Here is a 7849-nt window from a genome sequence, read left to right on the forward strand (position 1 = left end):
AAATTCACAAGTAACTGTTATGATTGGATTATGCTGTTAATCATATTCAGGATTGAACTATCTTCATTTGAGTCTGTTTCTGCTGAATTGAAAAATACCTCCAGCTCAGTTATAGCTGTTAATATAGTTGGTCTTGGAAAGGGAGGATTTGCAGTTAGGAAACACAAACTAAACATCGTATCAGCATCTAACACCCACCGAATTTATCGTAAATTGAATACCTTTGGATTTTGAACGTGGAAGGAAAAAGCACCTTTCACAGTGGGGAGAAACCGTACATGTGTTCTGTGTGTGGATGAAGCTTCAGTCCATCATCTGGCCTTTCGAAACATAAATGCAGTCACACTGGGGAGAAACCGTGGGAATGTGGGGACTATGGAAAGGGATTTGATTAGCCATCCCAGCCAGTAGTTCATCAGTGCACTCACGCTGGTGAGTCGCTTTTCACCTGCTCTGAGCATGGAAAGGGATTCACACACTCATACCACTTGCACGCACACTGACATGTTCACGCTGGGGAGAGGCTGTTCACCTGCTCCCAGTGTAGGAAGGGATTTGCTCATTCCTCCAATCTGCTGAGACACCAGTGAGTTCACACTGGGAGAGACCATTTAAATGCCCAGACTGTGAAGAGTGTTATAAAGATTCTGGGGAACTGATGTCCCATTAACATGTTCACACTGAAGAGAGACCATTCAGATGCTCTCACTGTATCATAGAATTTATAGTTCAGAAAGAGGCCATTTGGCACATCGAGTCTGCACCGGCCCTTAGAAGGTGCACCCGACTTAAGCCTATACCTCCACCCTAACCCCGTAAACCAGTAACCCCACCTAAACCTTTTGGACACTAAGGGCAATTCAACATGGCCAATCCACCTAACCTGCACATCTTTGGACTATGGGAGGAAATGGGAGCACCCGGAGGAAACACAAACAGATACAGCGACAATGTGCAGACTCCGTACAGACAGTGACCCAAGCCGGAAATCGAACCTGGGACCCTGGAGCTGTGAAGCAACAGTGCTAACCACTGTGCTACTGTGCCACCCAATCAGCAGCTTACCACTCAAAGGACTGGGTTCAGACAATCATCTCACCTCACTGTACAGCAGCGTCTTCACACAGGGGAAAGGCCATTCACCTGCTGCCAGTGTGGGAGGGGATTCACTCAGATTCCAACCTACTGATGCACCAGCAAGTTCACAAGCAACTTCAGTGATTGGATTGTTTTGGGAATCGCAGCCTGGACTGAACCATATTCATTGGGGTATGTTCCTCCCACAAGTCCCGAAAGACATGCTTGTTAGGTGAATTGGACATTCTGAATTCTCCCTCTGTATAGTAGGTGGATTGGCCATGATAAATTGCCCTTAGTGTCCAAAATTGCCCTTCGTGTTGGGTGGGGTTACTGGGTTTTGGGGATAGGGTGGAGGTGTTGTCCGTGGGTAGGGTGCTCTTTCCAAGAGCCGGTGCAGACTCGATGGGCCGAATGGCCTCCTTCTGCACTGTAAATTCTATCTATGCCCGAACAGGGGCTGAAATGTGGCGACTAGGAGATTTTCACAGTATCTTAATTGCAGTATTCCTATAAGCCTACTTGTGACAATAATAAAGATTATTATTATTATGATGTTCATAAACTCCAACCCTGTTGTAAGAAATTAAATTCTGAATAAAAATCAAGTCAAATCAGTTTGTGTTAATCATAGTTAATCAATGGGCGGCACATTAGCACAGAGTTAGCACTGTGGCTTCACAGCGCCAGGGATTCGGGTTTAATTCCTGGTTTGGGTCACTGTGTGGAGTCTGCACAACCTCCCCGTGCCTTTGTGGGTTTGCTCCAGGTGCTCCGGTTTCCTCCCACAAGTCCCGAAAGACGTGCTTGTTAGGTGAATTGGACATTCTGAATTCTCCCTCAGTGTACCCAAACAGGTGCCGGAATGTGGTGATAGGGGATTTTCACAGTAACTTCATTGCAATGTTTAAGCCTACTTTGACAATAATAAAAATTATCATTATTATGACTGTGGAATTAATTGGATGAATCTTCCAAAGAGCCAGCACTGGTATAATGGGCCAAATAGTTTCCATCTGTGCTGTATCATTCCATAGAATAATTAATATTCAACAGGAACAGTAGTAGGCCATTCAGCCTTTCAAGTCTGGTCCTCCATTTCATAAGAAAATGGCTGATCCAACACTAAGTCCACTTCCCTCCCTTCTCTCTATAACCCAGATTTCCTTAAATTATTAAAAACCTATTGATCTCAGCCCTGAAAATGTTCAAGGACACAGCCTCCAAAGCTTCCCAGGGGAAATAATTCTTTGGAAGAATAAATTCTTCCTCAAATGCTTTTATTCTGCAACTATGTCCTCTGGTCCTACATTCTACCATGAGTGGAAACATCCACCCAATATTTATCCTGTCTAACCCTCTACAAATCTTGTATGTTTCAATCATATCATTTCTCATACTTCTGCACTCCTCGGAGTACAGACCCAACATGTTTAATCTTTACTCATATTGAAATGTCTCCATACCTGGGATCATTGGTGTAAATCTCTTCTATACTGCCTCAGATATATATTATATCTTTCCTTAAATGAGGGGACCAGATCTCCCTTGAAATAAACAGCAGCATTACATTTGCCTTCCCTATTACCTTCTGCTCCTGTATGCTAATTTCTGAGTTTCATGAACTAGAACCCCAAGTCCCTTTCTGCTGCAGCTATCTGCAGTCTCACCATTTAAACAAGAATCCGCCTTCTCATTCATTCTTCCAAAATGAACAATCTCACATTTTCCCTCATTGAATTGCAGTTCAGCATCAGTAAATAGAGGAGAGGAACCAGTGACTGTGAGATTGACGCAGACAGACTTAGCACCCTGAGAGAAGGAGTTAGGGAAAAGTTGGAAAAAGTTTTAAAAACTCATCGTGTACTGATAGGAAAATAGAGGTATTTTAGAAATTGAATATAGCAGCGCAGATATTCACAAGAATTTATGTGTTGTATTTCTTAATTCGCTTCAATTGCTGAACAAAATTAGTTTTCTTCTGTTTGGATGCTTCAATGGCGCTGCCGTTACCCAGCATTCCACGCGCTTGTGAACGTGCCCTATTCACTCTGCGGGAGGTCAGTGCGCAGGCTCAGTGCTGAGCTCTCCGGAACATGCGCAGTGTCACCTTGCCCAGAGGCGGGTGAGTGCGGGAGAGGTTTTTGTTAATGGGAGAGAGCGGGCGGGGCGGAGGGAGGAATGGAGCCGGGAGGTGAGGGTGGGGAGGGAACGGAGGCTTCATAAACACCCGGGGTTGGCCCCAAGCCCAAATATCACCTCGCAGGTCCGGAGTTTGTAGGTCGGAGGCTTTTTCCTGAGAATAGGCCCAGGTTTAAAAACCATCTTGTTTCAGCCATGATGTGGAGATGCCGGCGTTGGACTGGGGTGAGCACAGTAAGAAGTCTTACAACACCAGGTTAAAGTCCAACAGGTTTGTTTCAAACACGAGCTTTCGGAGCACGGCTCCTTCTTCAGGTGAATGGAAAGGCTTGTTCCAGAAATGTTTATATAGACACAGTCAGAGATGCCCCGGAATGCGAGCACCTGCAGGCAATCAAATCATCAAAGATGCAGAGAGAGAGGTAACTCCAGGTTAAAGAGGTGTGAATTGTCCCAAGCCAGTTCAGTCGGTAGGCCTCTGCAAGTCCAGGCTTGTTGGTGGGGGCCGAATGTAATGCGACATGAATCCCAGATCCCGGTTGAGTCCGCATTCATGCGTGCGGAACTTAGCTATAAGTTTTTGCTCAGCAATTTTGCGTTGTCGCGTCTCCTGAAGGCCTCCTTGTAGAATGCTGACCCGGAGATCAGAGGCTGAATGTCCTTGACTGCTGAAGTGTTCCCCAACTGGAAGGGAACAGTCCTGCCTGTTGATAGTCGCACGATGCCCGTTTATTCGTTGTCGTTCAGCAGGAGCAGTGCGCATGCGGGACTTTTTGGACACGTAGCTGGAGTGGGCGGGGCTTCGGGATCCCAGTGACCAGGAGAGAAAATCTTTGACTCGTTGATCTTCATATCAATCTGCTAATGGGTGGGAAATGCCTCAAGTGGTAAATAACGGCTGATTATAAGGGGGGGGGGGGTATTGAGGAGGCCGAATGGATGTGGAGGCTCCATAAACACACTGTGGAGATGCCAGGATAAGATTAAGAATCTAATGTTCAATCCTGCGGGGCAACATCCGGGAGACTGGACCCATTTGTTTGGGGAGGGGACAGTGCGCCTGCGCAGTGCACCCTGTCCTGACAGCAGGAGGAGAGAACGTTGCGAATTTCTCTCCTGGACTGACAGTGTTGGGTTCTGGAAACTCCTTTTACAGGAGGGTTAGAAAGGGAGGATTTACACACAGTAAACTCAAACCAAGAAAAATATTTTTCTCTTCTGAATTTTTAATCCTTCACTGACAGTGATGACTTTTTACAGGACATTAGAAGAGCAGAATTTTAAGGTGGAAAACTCACCCAAGATTCACTTCAAAAACTGAGAGTCACTTAGTTCATCAGTACCCAAATGTAAGTGTTTCTGTTTTACAGAAGGTTAAAGATTTAAACATTCGTGCAGCTGGAAATAGGGTGGAGCAAGATTTGCAAACCAGGATGTTACTTAACCGGGGCCAGTAGGTCAGTGAGAACAGGGGTGATGAGTGAGTGGGACACAGTTCAGAGGACATGGTAGCAGATATTTGGATGAACTCAAGTTTGGCAGGTTCCCTACCCTGAACAACATCACTGAACCAGTTTGGTTTTTACAACAATCCAGCAGTTTTTATGGTCACTTATTCCTCGTGCCGGCCCCACAAGTGACCAGATTCATTCGGCTCAGTTTTACAACCTGCCCTTGTCTGTTTGTAGGTTTGCTCTTACACCATTTTCTATTTTTAATCAATTTCACAGGGTATTAGAAAGGGACAATTTGCAGTTTGGAAACTGAAACCAAATATTACATCAGGATCTGATTGAGTCGTTCAATTTATCGTAACCTGAATATCTTTGGATTTTGAATATGGACGGAGAAAGCACCATTCGCAGTTGGGAGAAACTGAACACGTGCTCTATGTGTGGACGAGACTTCAGCCAATTATCTGACCTCTGGAACCACAAGTGCAGACACAACGGGGAGAAAGCATGGACATGTGGAGACTGTGGGAAGGGATTCAATTATCCAGTTGAGCTGGAAACTCATCGGCGCAGTCACACTGGGGAGAGACCGTTCACCTGCTCCACATGTGGGAAGGGATTCAGTCTGTCTTGCAATCTGTTGGCTCACCAGCGTGTTCACTCTGATGAGAGACCTTTTAAATGCCCAGATTGCGGGAATTGCTATAAAAGTTCTGGGGAAGTGATGCGCCATCAACGTATTCACAGTGACGAGAGGCCTTTCAGGTGCTCTGACTGTGGGACTGGATTCAGGCAATTATCTGACCTCACTGTACACCAGCGAATTCACACTGGAGAGAGCCCGTTTACCTGCAACGAGTGTGGGAAGGGATTCAGTCGGTCGTCACGCCTGATGACACACCAGCGAATTCACACTGGAGAGAGACCATTCTCCTGCGCTGTTTGTGGGAAGGAATTCACTAATTCTTCAGCACTGCTGAAACACCAGCGAGTTCACACTGGGGAAAGGCCATTCACCTGTTCTGTGTGTGGGAAGGGATTCACTGGGTCAACCGACCTGCTGGAACATCAGCGTATTCACAGCGGGGAGAGACCATTTGGCTGCTCCACGTGTGGGAAGAGATTCACTCAGTCATCAACCCTGCAGACACACCAGCGAGTTCACACTGGGGAGAAGCCATTCACCTGCTCCATATGTCAGAAGGGATTTGCTCACTCATCCACCCTGCTGAGACACCAGCGAGCTCACAAATAACTGTTTTGATTGGAATTTGCTGTTTATCCATTTGTCCTTAGAGTTTGTTTCGGAGTTGAAGAAAGTCCAGCCCTGTTATAGGAATGAATATTCCAGTTAACAGTCAAATCAGTTTTGTGCTAAGCACACATTGTGTTAGGTCTTTTTAATATCTCCAACACAAGCTAGTTCCTTTTGAAGGGATCTCCCTGTCCCCTCTATTCCCTATCCTCCCCTCCAGAAAGAGGAGCCTTGAGTCCTTTGAGGATATAATAAGCAGGGTGGATAAAGGGAACCAGTCAATGTTGTGTGTTTGGATTTCCAAAGGCTTTCAGTACGGTACCACATACAAGGTTACTGCAGAAGATAAGAGCTCATGGTGTTGAGGGTGATATATTCGCACAGATCGAGGTTTGGAGAACTATCAGCAAAGAGTGAGTTGGGATAAATGGGTCATTTTCAAATTGGCGCACTGTAACTAATGGACTACCCCTGGGATTAGTGATGGGGCCACAACTATCCAGATCTATGCTAGGGCTAAATCGCTGGCTTTGAAAGCAGACCAAGGCAGGCCAGCAGCACGGTTCAATTCCTGTACCAGCCTCCCCGAACAGGCGCCGGAATGTGGCAACTAGGGACTTTTCACAGTAACTTCATTTGAAGCCTATTTGTGACAATAAGCGATTTTAATTTCATTTTCATTTCATACACTGATAACACCCAGCTCTACCTCACCACCATCCCTCTCCATTCGTCCACTATCACTAAATTATCAAACTGCTTATCCCACATCCAGTATTGAATGAGCAGAAATTTCTTCCAATTAAAAATTAGGAAGATCAAAGCCATTGTCTTCAGTCACAATTAGAAATTCCCTTTCCTAACTCCCAAGTCCATCCCTCTCCCTGGGAACTGTCTGAGGCTGAACCACACTCTGCACAATCTCCGGGTCAGATTGGACCCCAAGAAGAGTTTGTGACCACATATCCAGACCATCACTAATACCAGATATTTCAATCTCCAAACTCTAGCCTGTCTCCACCCCCATCCCCACTCAGATGCTGCTGAAACCCTCATCCATGCCTGTGTTACCTTTAGACCTGATTCCAATACATTCCTAACCAGCCTCTCCCATTCACCCCACTCCCACATGGAAATGTGAGATTATCCTAATCTCTGCTGCCCTTGTACTTTCTCACATCCAAGTCACATTCACTGTCCTCCATTGGCTCCAAGTGAAGTAATGCCTTGATTTAAAAATTTGAATCATTATTTTCAAGTTCCTCCACAGTCCTGTCCCTTCCTGTCTCTACAATCTCCAGTCCCACCATCCTCTGAGATATCGACATTCTTCTCAGTCTGGCTTCTTTGTCATCCCTGATTTTAATTACTTTACTATTGGTGGTGGGGCCGAGGAATAAAACCTAAACTTCTCCAGCTCCCTCTCCTGATGAAAGATTCCTGTTATTACTTCCTCTCCAATCGAGGTTTTGGTTATCTACCCAAATATCGCCCTATGTGACTCAGCATCAATTTATTCTTTACGAACCTCCTCTGATATGAAAATCGCTTATTGTCACAAGTCGGCTTCAACGAAGTGACTGTGAAAAGCCCCTAGTCGCTGCATTCCGGCGCCTGTTCGGGGAGGCTGATACGGGAATTGTACCATGCTGCTGGCCTGCCTTTGTCTGCTTTAATAGCCAGCGATTTAGCCCAGTGTGCTAAACCAGTCCCTTGAAACATTTTATTCCATTAATTGCATTATATAGATACATGTTGTTACTGTTTCACAACAGCCATTTTGCTCAAAATAAGATTCCACAAACTGCAATCAGACTGATTACTGTGGCGCTTCAAGAACCCAGGGGGAAGGGAGTATTCATTTTTCTCATGTTTACAGGGTATATTCAAGAATCAACTTCTTTGTGGTGAGCCGGGGGGT

The 7849-nt window shown here is 45.6% G+C and overlaps 1 long non-coding RNA gene across 1 annotated transcript; it reads left to right on the plus strand.

The window, feature by feature from the left end:
• Positions 1 to 3176: 3176 nt before the first annotated feature.
• LOC119959373 lies at positions 3177 to 5561 on the plus strand. The gene is made up of 3 exons (XR_005459178.1): positions 3177 to 3202; positions 4480 to 4568; positions 4950 to 5561. It is a non-coding gene; the product is annotated as an uncharacterized LOC119959373 (long non-coding RNA).
• The last annotated feature ends 2288 nt before the right edge of the window (positions 5562 to 7849 follow it).

The sequence above is a fragment of the Scyliorhinus canicula genome, unplaced genomic scaffold, assembly GCF_902713615.1.
Source record: "Scyliorhinus canicula unplaced genomic scaffold, sScyCan1.1, whole genome shotgun sequence".
NCBI lineage: Eukaryota > Metazoa > Chordata > Chondrichthyes > Carcharhiniformes > Scyliorhinidae > Scyliorhinus > Scyliorhinus canicula.